This window comes from Asparagus officinalis, unplaced genomic scaffold, assembly GCF_001876935.1.
Source record: "Asparagus officinalis unplaced genomic scaffold, Aspof.V1 AsparagusV1_Un1498, whole genome shotgun sequence".
Lineage (NCBI taxonomy): Eukaryota > Viridiplantae > Streptophyta > Magnoliopsida > Asparagales > Asparagaceae > Asparagus > Asparagus officinalis.
The window spans coordinates 1,559-11,928 of record NW_017973757.1 but is presented as its reverse complement, the minus strand read 5'-3'; the positions used below and the strand labels follow the sequence as shown (position 1 = coordinate 11,928).

Sequence of the window (10,370 nt, the reverse complement as noted above, 5' to 3'; positions counted from 1 at the left end):
GTGTTTCTATCCAAAAATCTTTCTTCAGGTATTCCATTTTTACTTTTGGTTTTCATTTCCACTTTTTTATAACTTGGAACAATGTTATGCCTCATTCAGTAGCTACATCAAAGGAGAATTTTTGGTTGTTCAAAGCTAAAATGCATGTCATGCATGCGTTTATTTGTCTTTGTTTCAGAATGGAGGAGATGATGCGTGGGGCAGAGAGGATGGAGGGAGTTAGCTGTATTGGGAGATAAGATAAACAAGTTTACTGGTATGATAGAAGACTTCATATGGTCTCCGAAGGCTGGTGATTCCCATGACCAACAAGATGACTGGGCATTTGAAGAGGTACACCTAGAAAACATTTTAACATCAATATGTGATATATCTCTGTGAGGATACTTCTGACACATAACAAGGGTATTTTTATGAAATTTGCCATAGCAAACATGTTATAACTGGTATTAGTTACATATTCATGTAGTCGCTAACTAAGGAGATAGACTGAATTTTAGCACCCCGTGCAAAGCACGGCCCTTGCCTCTTTTCTACCATTGCACTTGGAACACCCCTCCTCTTAGTTTTAATTACATATTATTATTTTACAATTAAAATTATAAAGCATGATCACATCAAAAATAGAGCAATAAACTAAACTAAAAGTATCACAAAATAGAGCTAAACAAGATTGAAATCAGCATCAAAATATCAAAAATAGCACCTATTCCACACAACATAGAGCTAAACAAGCTCGAAATCAGCTTGAGTATAACAAAAACAGCAACACCAGCTCAAACAGAGCTCATAATTGAACCTATTTATACAAAGTACAGAGCTAAACAAGCTCGAAATCAGCATGATCACATAAAAAACGGCTAAAATACCAAATTGGTATATTTATACGAACGCTTTTGCCAGTTTGGTATTTTAAAAAACTCCGGCGACGACAATGCATTAAAGCTCGTCCTTTTTGTCAATAAGGCACTTTTCTCAAAACTCCGGCGAGAAATTTTGTTTTAAACCCCTTGTCTCCCAAAATTATTAAATTTGTGCCCACAACTATCAAAACAAATTCATCCCCTCCCTCTTCCTCATCGCCGTCGTCAACGTCCTCCTCCTCCTCCTCCCCTTCCCCCTCCAACTCCATCCCTCTCCCCACCCTCCCCTCCTCCTCTATTAGCTAACTTCTATCATAGAAGTCTCTCCCTAAGTGAAGTAAAACAGATACATAACCAGGTCATAAAATATGGTTTTGCGCTTGACAGGCTTGTGAAAATGAAGCTCATTGAGTTATATGGTAAATGTGGCAGGTTTGGGGATGGCAGCTGTTGGTGCTCAATGAATGCCAAAGATGAGTATGATTATGAAGCGCTCTCACTGAGGCTCCCTTCTAATCCCCACAACAGTATTTGCAGCCAGCCAGTTAAGCAAGAGCAAACCGCCTATGGTTGTCACCGGAGTAAACAGGGCAGCCGTGGCTGGGCGGCCTTGAGACCCTGGCCTTCCGCCCGCCAAGTCGTTCTGAGCCGCCTCTTCATGGTTCTTCACTTGCTTGTTCATTGATTGTCGGCATCCGGCGCTTCACCGTTACATCTTCAGCATCGTACTCCAAAGGACATAAAGTTCTCCTCTCACTACAACCAACAGACCCTGCACACCCTCAGCTTCTTTAAGGACCTCGGCATGCAACGTGGGCGTCCTCTTCCGGGCCTACATCAACGAGGTCACACGCTCCCTGGTCGTTTCTCTCGATTTCGCTCCGCCATGAATCTCTTCGGTCTACCTCATGATCTACCATCAGCATCACCGGCCACATTCATCTCGCGCCCGTCGTCTGTGCAGATGTACGTCTACATCTGGCAGTGCGGCGGCCGGAACTCCCAGTCGTTCTCCCAACACCGAAGGGCGCCTTGGTCACTCTGCGTCAAGAACTTCCCTGACGAGTGAGGATCCGTCCTCGGCCTCCGTCAAAGGGCTTCCGTTGGGGCTCAACGAACGCCATCTTCAAACTGCTCCAGCTGTACCTGGCTTTTCTACGGTTGGGGATGAGTGATGGGAGTAGGAGGATGTTTGATGACAACAATGAGGAAGAGGAGGGGGGGAGAGGGGATGAATTTGGGGGAGAGGGAGGGGAAATGATTTGTTTTGATAGTTGTGGGCCAAATTTAATTATATTTTGGGAGGTAAGTGTGTTTAGATAACAAAATTTCTGCTCGTCGGAGTTTTGAGAAACACGTGCCTTATTGACCAAAAAAAGCGAGGTTTAATGTCTTGTCGTCGGTCGGAGTTTTTATAAAATAACTAAATTGGCAAAGCGTTCGTATATAATATAGCCAATTTGGGTATTTTAGGCCTCAATAAAAAACAGCACCGAACTAAAAATAACACCAAGATTCCCGACATAAAAATAAGCTAACTAAACTCGAATTCAGCATGAAAAATTAAAATCACACCGAACCTCCATATAGAGCCCAGAACCGGAACCTAATTTACATCAAAAATACGAGTTAAACAAGCCCGAAATGCAGCAGATAACATCAAAATAGCACCACGGACTCAAACAGAGCTCAAATATATGCACCGTATCCTACACAAAATAGGACTAAACAAGTTCGAAATCAGCAGCCAATAATCCATGAATTTACTTACTAGGGCTCAGGATAGTTAAATAGATTCGGTCATAAAAGATTGCCATTTTGTATAAACTGATGAATGCAATGTAGGCTACTCTTCTGAGGGATTACCTCAGCCAAACATTATAATATCAATGTAGATTGCATTCCACACAAAATTACCTCGCCTAAACATTACATAATTAATATAGGATGCATTCTCAGTTTGTTATCATCATCATTTCCCATCTAATAAACATAAATAAAAAGAACCCATACCAGAATTGAGTACCAAAGAAAGCCATCCGTCATTAAGCTCAAACAAAAAGAACCAATACCAGAACATGTACTTCACATACTAATTTTATCCTCATCTGAAGAGACCTGTATGTAATGTATTCATGTCACTACACAAGTAACCATCAATATTTTTATTCACATACTACTCATTTATTCACATACTCATTTAAACCTTCTAAACAGTGTTATATTGAAAAATGTGGATAATAACAACGAAAGAAAGGGACAAGTTCACAAATAACTATTAATAAATTGCATAGGAATTTCAACTTAAAAGAGAATTTATAAATATAAAGACTTACTTTCTTTTGTAGAACAAGAAAAATGGAAGATGAAGAATTAGATAATATCAATACCAATTTAAGCTACTTTACTTTTCCAAAACAACTCTCTCTCGAGATAGAAAATAAATTAACCTCTTGAATAGTAATTGGTTGCAAAATTTTGCCATTGACAAAACTTTAGAAAGAGATATTCGGGCAATTATAGGTAATATAGTTAGAATTTTTGATATTTGCTTAAAGCTAGGAAATTTGGAGAGTTGACTTATAGTTCTTTAGGGGGGCAGGGTGTAGCAGAGCATCAAGATGACAATTATTTTGTGTAACATAGTTTTTTTTAAACCTAAAGATTTATACATTTTTTATTTTAACGTATACAATAATCACATTATAATGTGTATTAGAACTTAGAGAGACAATATAAATTTAAGAATACAAGGGTGAGGAAAAAATAAGTGCCGGATGTGCGTTGGCACGGGGTCAGTACTAGTGTTATAGGTTGGGAGTATAAGGTTTGTTTTTCTCGGATTTTCATTTTTTTTTCGCGTGAGTCTTGCTGGTGAACAGTGGGCTGATACAACAGAAAAAGGGAAAAGAATGGTGATGAACGAAAAAGAAGAGAAAAGAGGGGGGTATGAGGCATGGGGTTTTGTTCGAAGGTTTCTCGGACGTTGTACCTCGTGGATATTTAAAGTTATGTAAGATGGGCGTCTATGGAGAGAGTGTCGCATCAAAAAGCATTATTGGGTGGGAATAGTTATGGGAGTAGATGGAGGTATGTTATTTATGGTTAATGGTGGCGGTTTCGCTGGACTTTAAAAGAAGCTTGTGGTTAGGCACAGGTCAAAGGGAGGTTAGACAATTGGGATTAGGGCTTTGTTAAGTTCCAATAGCCTCCGGGTAGCCCGCCCAGCCGCCGGACGGCGCACCGGGTGCGCAAATAGAAAGGAAAAGAAAGCTTTACTTTCTGGGGATTACGGATTGACGCGTACAAGACTAATTATTGTGCACTCAAAAGACACCACCAAAATCAAAAGGACTCCAATCAGAGATGAATAGCAAACGCAACTCGCGACTACGACAAAAAATGTTTCCTGTGTTGTGTATCGAAAATCAGGCAATTAATTCCTGATATTGAGTATTCTACGTCCCTGGAATGTAAAGTGAGTGGAGTGAGGGCGAGGAGGGGGTAGAGGGTTTGCCCAGGATTCGGCAAATCTCGATATTGGAATTCGGCAAACAGGAGGGGGCGACAGGTTCGAAGTTGAAGTTAACTTGTTGGATTAAGAATCACACTGCGACAGCAAAGCCACCTACAAGTCCATATGCGCATAGTCGCTGCTGGGAGTAGGGAGAGAAAAGAAATGGGGAGGGAACAAGAATTACTTTTAATGTTAGGCAGAGTAATGTGGGATTTGGGAGAGGGCGCCGACTGGGGTTCCACTGACATTATATTTCAGCTCATGGAAATAGGAATGGAAGAAAGGAGGTATTGAATTGCAAATCTCTGCTGATAAGAAATTTGAAATTCAAATCTCTAACTAAAAGATGGAAAAGTCACAGAAGCGGGCTAAAACGGGCTGATCCCCGGCTGCGTCAGCGAGCCTTTGAAGTGCGCACAGTGCCTGTCTTCATCTCTTTCAAAAAAAAGCGCGGGCTATAAATTGAAACTTAAGTCTCGGCCTCGAGTCGTGCGGAGTCAAATCGAAGTGGAAGCGACCTGTATTCAATGACGGTCGAGGCGGTCGCTCCTCGGGCGGCGCTGCGCGGGCGACGTCGGGGTCGTCGTGAGACAGATTGCCGAGGCTCTCAGCGATGCTTAGCGAAGCGCTCATGCCGATACTCAGGCTTGTTTCCGGCAGCTTCCGCCGAAATCAAATGAGTTCAGCTACGCCGCGAGGGGGGAGGTGTTCGTTGAACTAAAGACGGGGAGCTCGGGGTTTCCTGAATGCCGTTGGTCGAAGACAGCATCGAAGATGGGAGGATACAAGAATTATGTTTGATGATTAGCAGAGTAATTGATTGTAGAGGGCGGGCGCGGACTTCCACTGGGACGGATTATTTCGCGTCAGGGGAAATATGGATGAGAGACAGGTATTGAAGATGTTCGAATCTCTGGGCTAAACAGGCAATTTGAAATCAATCTCTACTAAAAAAGTTACAAGCCAAAAACGCTAAAACCTGTGATCCGCGCTCGCGTGCCAGCTGGGAGCCCTTTGAGTCCGGGCTCGTCATTCATCGTCTTCAAAAAAACGCTGGAAAAATGGAAGACGCGGGTTAAGTCTCTGGGTGCTCGGATTCCGTCAATCCAATGGGCAAGCCGACTTGTTTAAAGTGGAGCGTCGAGGCGGTCAGCGCCCTCGCCCGGCGCGGACGTCGACTCGTCAAACGGAGTGCCGGATCTCATGCGGCGATCTAGGAAGCCTCAGCCGATGACTGGCCGCGTGTCCGGGCGGGCGCGTCCGCGGAAATCCAATGAGTGTCACTGGACGCCGAGGGGGAGGTTCGTGAATAAAACGGGAGGCTCGGGGTTTCCTGAAATCCGTGTCGAAGAAGGGCAGTGCTGGTGATGATTCTGACTTCAAAGACCTCGAAGACAAAAACGACAAGGTATCTCTTCTCAACTTATTTTCCAATTTGATTTTCGTTAACGGGATCCGAATGCGGTGATTGTAGAAGAAATCCTCGAAGATGCAGCGGATTCCTTCCACGATCGAGGAGCAGTTGATCTTGAAGTCGATCAAAGAGGAATGCCCTTGGGAGAATCTCCCCAAGCATCTCCAGTCCACGCTCTCCAACAAGGGCGAGTGGCATCGGAGGTAAAACTTCCCGAAAAAGATCCTGCTTTGCAATTTGATTTGTATATCACGCAGAAATTTATTTTTTGTTCATGAAATCCAGTAAAAGTTGCTCATTTGATGCCTCAAGGAAAAAAATTTGATCCGTGAAAGTGTAGTGAGTAGCAAATCTACTTGAAAATGGGATCAATTTTACCTGTTGCGCTCGGGTTTATTCAGATTCAATTGTGATTTCATATTAATAAGCTTATTTTCGATCCAGTTCGTAAATTGGCGACAAAGAAGTGAAAGAAGAGAACTAATAAAGAGTTTCTTCAGCAAAATCCTTTGTTGAATTTAGGACGCAACTATTTAGTCTTTCTTGGATTGTTAAATTTGGTGTTTAAAATATGATTATGTTTTTCAGTTAGAGCAATTTTCTTTCTATTCTCTTAAGAAGTTAAAAATGTTCCATTATTATAACCTTTAGTGTTATGTCTTCAAACATATATATGTTTTCCTCTACCCACATGCTTATCAACGACATCTGCATAATCATTGAAATGGCCCTAGAAATGCTCGACAAGCGTATTATGATTGTAAATACTGATATGATGAAGCCAACTTTACAACTTATCCTTTAAGTAGATTATCACTTGCCTATACATGTACAATGACCAAAGCATACCGTGAGCGTGGAGCCAATAACACTGGCCCCATCACATACACATGATGCAGATTTTTCTATTCAAATCTGATCCGAGGTATTTCTTTTTTTTGGTTTAATTATTAATAGGTAATAATTATTATGATGACAACATCCTAATGACGTGCGTGATGGAATCAGTGATTGAGAGTATCGATCAGTTTCAGGTGATGGTTTTTACTATGATTTTTGCTTAATTTCTTGATTTTAATAAATTTTATTGTTGAACATGTTTATAATTTTGATGTTCACCATGTATTTTAAATGAGGATCAGAAACTTTAAAATTTACTTATCTATAATATTGTTAATGATAGTTTCCTGTTATTTATACTTTTGTAATGTTGGGTATTTCATTATGATATTGGTCTATTTTGCTATTACCTTAGTATTCGCGTATCACAATTATTTTTTACATCTTGCTTTCTAGGCTTTAGATGCAAATGTAATCTGATTCAAGAAAAATAAGGCAAAAGATGTAGTGTTTCATAATGGTATTTCATAATAATATCATGAAAATTTATCTGGTAAAAATGAAAGTTTCTTTGTTATATTACTTTTGTATTTTGCTGTGGTGTTTCCTCAAATTGGTCCACAATTAGTTTCTCTTCCATGTTGCATTTTGCTATTAACATTGGATTAGTGATTTGCAAGATACACTGTCTTATAGTGATCATGTACTTGGTTGATAGTTTTATTACAAAATAAGTTTCTGTGTATATTCATAATAAAGCACTTATAACTCTAATGTACTTGGTTGGTAGTTTTATTACAAAAATAAGCTTCTGTGTACATTCATAATAATGCACTTATAACTCTAATCTTTAAGTAGAAAATCTAATAAGATATCAGATCTACTTGCTAAGTGTTTTCTTAGTCTTAAGACTCTTACTTGTGCTTTGATCAGTGTAGTGTTAGATTCAACTCATTAGACTTACATGACTTCTGTTAACTAGAATTTTGATACCCAGATGATGCATTGTATGCTTCTCTTTGATCCCTTCATAAGCATGACAATGTTCTATGTTCTTTATGGCTTGCATTTTTTAGAAGCTTTGTAGCAGGTATGAGAATCAATCATGAATATATCGCAAGACCCAACTCCAACATCAAAGTAATGCATATGCATGGTTGAAACAATTTCAGCTAATAGTGTTAAATACTGAAAGCGGGTGAATCATAGGAAATTGCCATGAATTCTAACCTTTTTTTTCAAATCTTATGCTTCCTTTAATGCAAAAACCATCATCAACTTACTCAAAAACCTTTTAATAGACTATCATGATGCATCATCTTTCCTCCTCCATTCTCAGGCCAATCGAGATTAGGGTAGTGTTTTGCCTCTAAATAAACATGAGACCTAACCGCATTTCCACATCCATCTATATATTGAATAGAAATAATATATCTTAGTTTACTTAGGAACTACAATAAACTGGTTTATTTCAGGTTCTTTTACTTATATCCCCCCCCCCCTCCTTTTCTAATTTCAGGTTTTAAAGATTTTATAATCTGGTTTGGTTATTTTACAAGCTGTCTTCCTTTTTCTAATTTTCAGATGAGAATGGAAGAACCAATCAGGTATCAACTTCTTTTACGGTTAAATTATTACACACTTGAACTAAATTTGTTAATTATTACACATTTTTAAAAGTCATTATATTTGTCTCCATATCCTTTATTATTATTTTTCAATACATTATTGGATCATTTCAAATGCTTATTTTTATGTATGCCGGTAAGTTCTCTTGGCTTTATTGATTATTATTTTCAACTGGTCATTCTTCAATTGCCATACTTGAATTCGTTATATCAAGTGAAGTTGAACGCTGTCCCCAAGTCTCAAATTGCTGGTCTATATAGAATAAAGGATTCTAAGAACCATCAAAATAGGTTGATCTCACAATTTAATCATTGTGTTAGATTTCTTTAAAATTTTTTAGACTCGAAGGTTTTGTTGAGGGGAAATAAACCTAATGTTAAATGTTTCTTCCCAAGTGGTTCTTACAGATTGATGTTAACCAATCACAATTCATTATATTTTATTTACTAATTGGTTGTTACAGTTTGTACATTCAGTTACTAAGTAGCTATGTGAGTTAGTGATTGAGAGATAACTGTTGGAATTGTATCTAAGTTTTCTTCTGAAATCTGTAATAATATTAGTAGTGCTTCTAGCTTTTTAGGAACTATGAAATGCTACTTCTCACGTAAATGTTGCCATAGTAATTCAAAATTTGTGTTATAAATCAGTATAATTGTGAAGACTGTAATGTGAATATAATTTGCCATTCTTTCTCTTATTTACTATAAGAATTGTATTAACTATTCTCTGTAAGAATTTTCAAAGTATGTCTTTTATAGTAATCAGTCTTTTATTTTCAGATTTGTTGATTGACCTTCATAAATTGCTCACAATTTTCTATCTCAAGATTTCCTCTTTGAAAAGAAGAAAACTACAGGTACTTTTTCTGATTTTATTTTGTTAGGGTTTTATGCATAAAAAGTACTTTTTTTAAGTTAGTTTCTAGATGAATTGATTGAAATATAAATCATGGTGATGAATTTGGTCTAAATTCTAATTTTTTGCGCCTTAGATTGTTGGATTTTAGATTATTTAGTTACTTCTTTTAGCATGGTGAAGATGCTAATTTCTATTTATAATGATTAAATTTGATTTAGCTAATCTTAATAGTGCCTAATTCTGATCATATCCCAACCCTTATGTTTTAAACTTGATTTAGGTAATTTTTTTGATTTTTTAATGAAGATTTTGTTACTAAGTTTTAATGGGTTTTGTTTGTTTGTGGGTTAGGGATTGGAGATTGATTATGTCAGAGATGATGATGGATGGATTGAATCGGAGGGTCAACTCGGTTCATCACAGTTATGAAACAGTAATTTTATTTCACTTTTTAATTTTAACTTTTAAAAAATATTTTCACACATTTATGCACTGAAAAGATTGACCTTTATTGTGCTATTTTAGTTTAGTTTTGAGTAGTTATTTGATCTTTAGAAATTTGGTTAATGATGCTAGGGATGGTATAACCATGAAGATAAAAGCTAAAGTTTCTAAATTTCGTCAATGATTGGTTGTCACTCAAGTGACTGACTCATGAATATATGTTATATTTAATGTTTTGTTGCTGTATTGTTTTACTAGGCCATTATGTGTGAGTTGTTGGAGTAGTATTATTATATTTACACCATACAATATTGTTAGGCATCTATTTTTCAAATGTAACTCATTTGAAGTTCTTCATAGTTGCTGGCTGTAGAAATCAGTTTGTATAAAAATAAAATTGAGATCAAACAACATTAAGGAATTGTGACTTAATTACATGTAAAAGCAACATATTGCTCTATCCATTATCTCACGAATTTAATCAATTTATTACTTATAGTTGAAACCTCAAATAATGTTTTTTGTTATTTTTCGAAGGTGTTTCCCCTTTCAAAATTGGTTATAATTGAACCCTTTTAAAAACTAGAGGATGGGTGTTCCAGTGCATGGTAAAAATGAGGGAGGGTCGTGCTTGGACGAGGTAATACTAGTGATATTTGAACAGAAAATTGAAACATCTCTCCTTGAAAAAAATAAAGATTTAATAGACAAAAATTTTACGAGAAGCACCATAAAGAAACAGAAACTCTGTCTTCAATGTTCTGCATCATGCTCATAGTTTCAAATTTCCGTGTAACAAAAC

General features: G+C 37.6%; 1 long non-coding RNA gene across 1 annotated transcript; it reads left to right on the top strand.

The window, feature by feature from the left end:
* LOC109828451 lies at positions 1-10,126 on the top strand. Its single transcript, XR_002243688.1, has 4 exons — positions 1-28; positions 179-333; positions 9,046-9,122; positions 9,476-10,126. It is a non-coding gene; the product is annotated as an uncharacterized LOC109828451 (long non-coding RNA).
* The last annotated feature ends 244 nt before the right edge of the window (positions 10,127-10,370 follow it).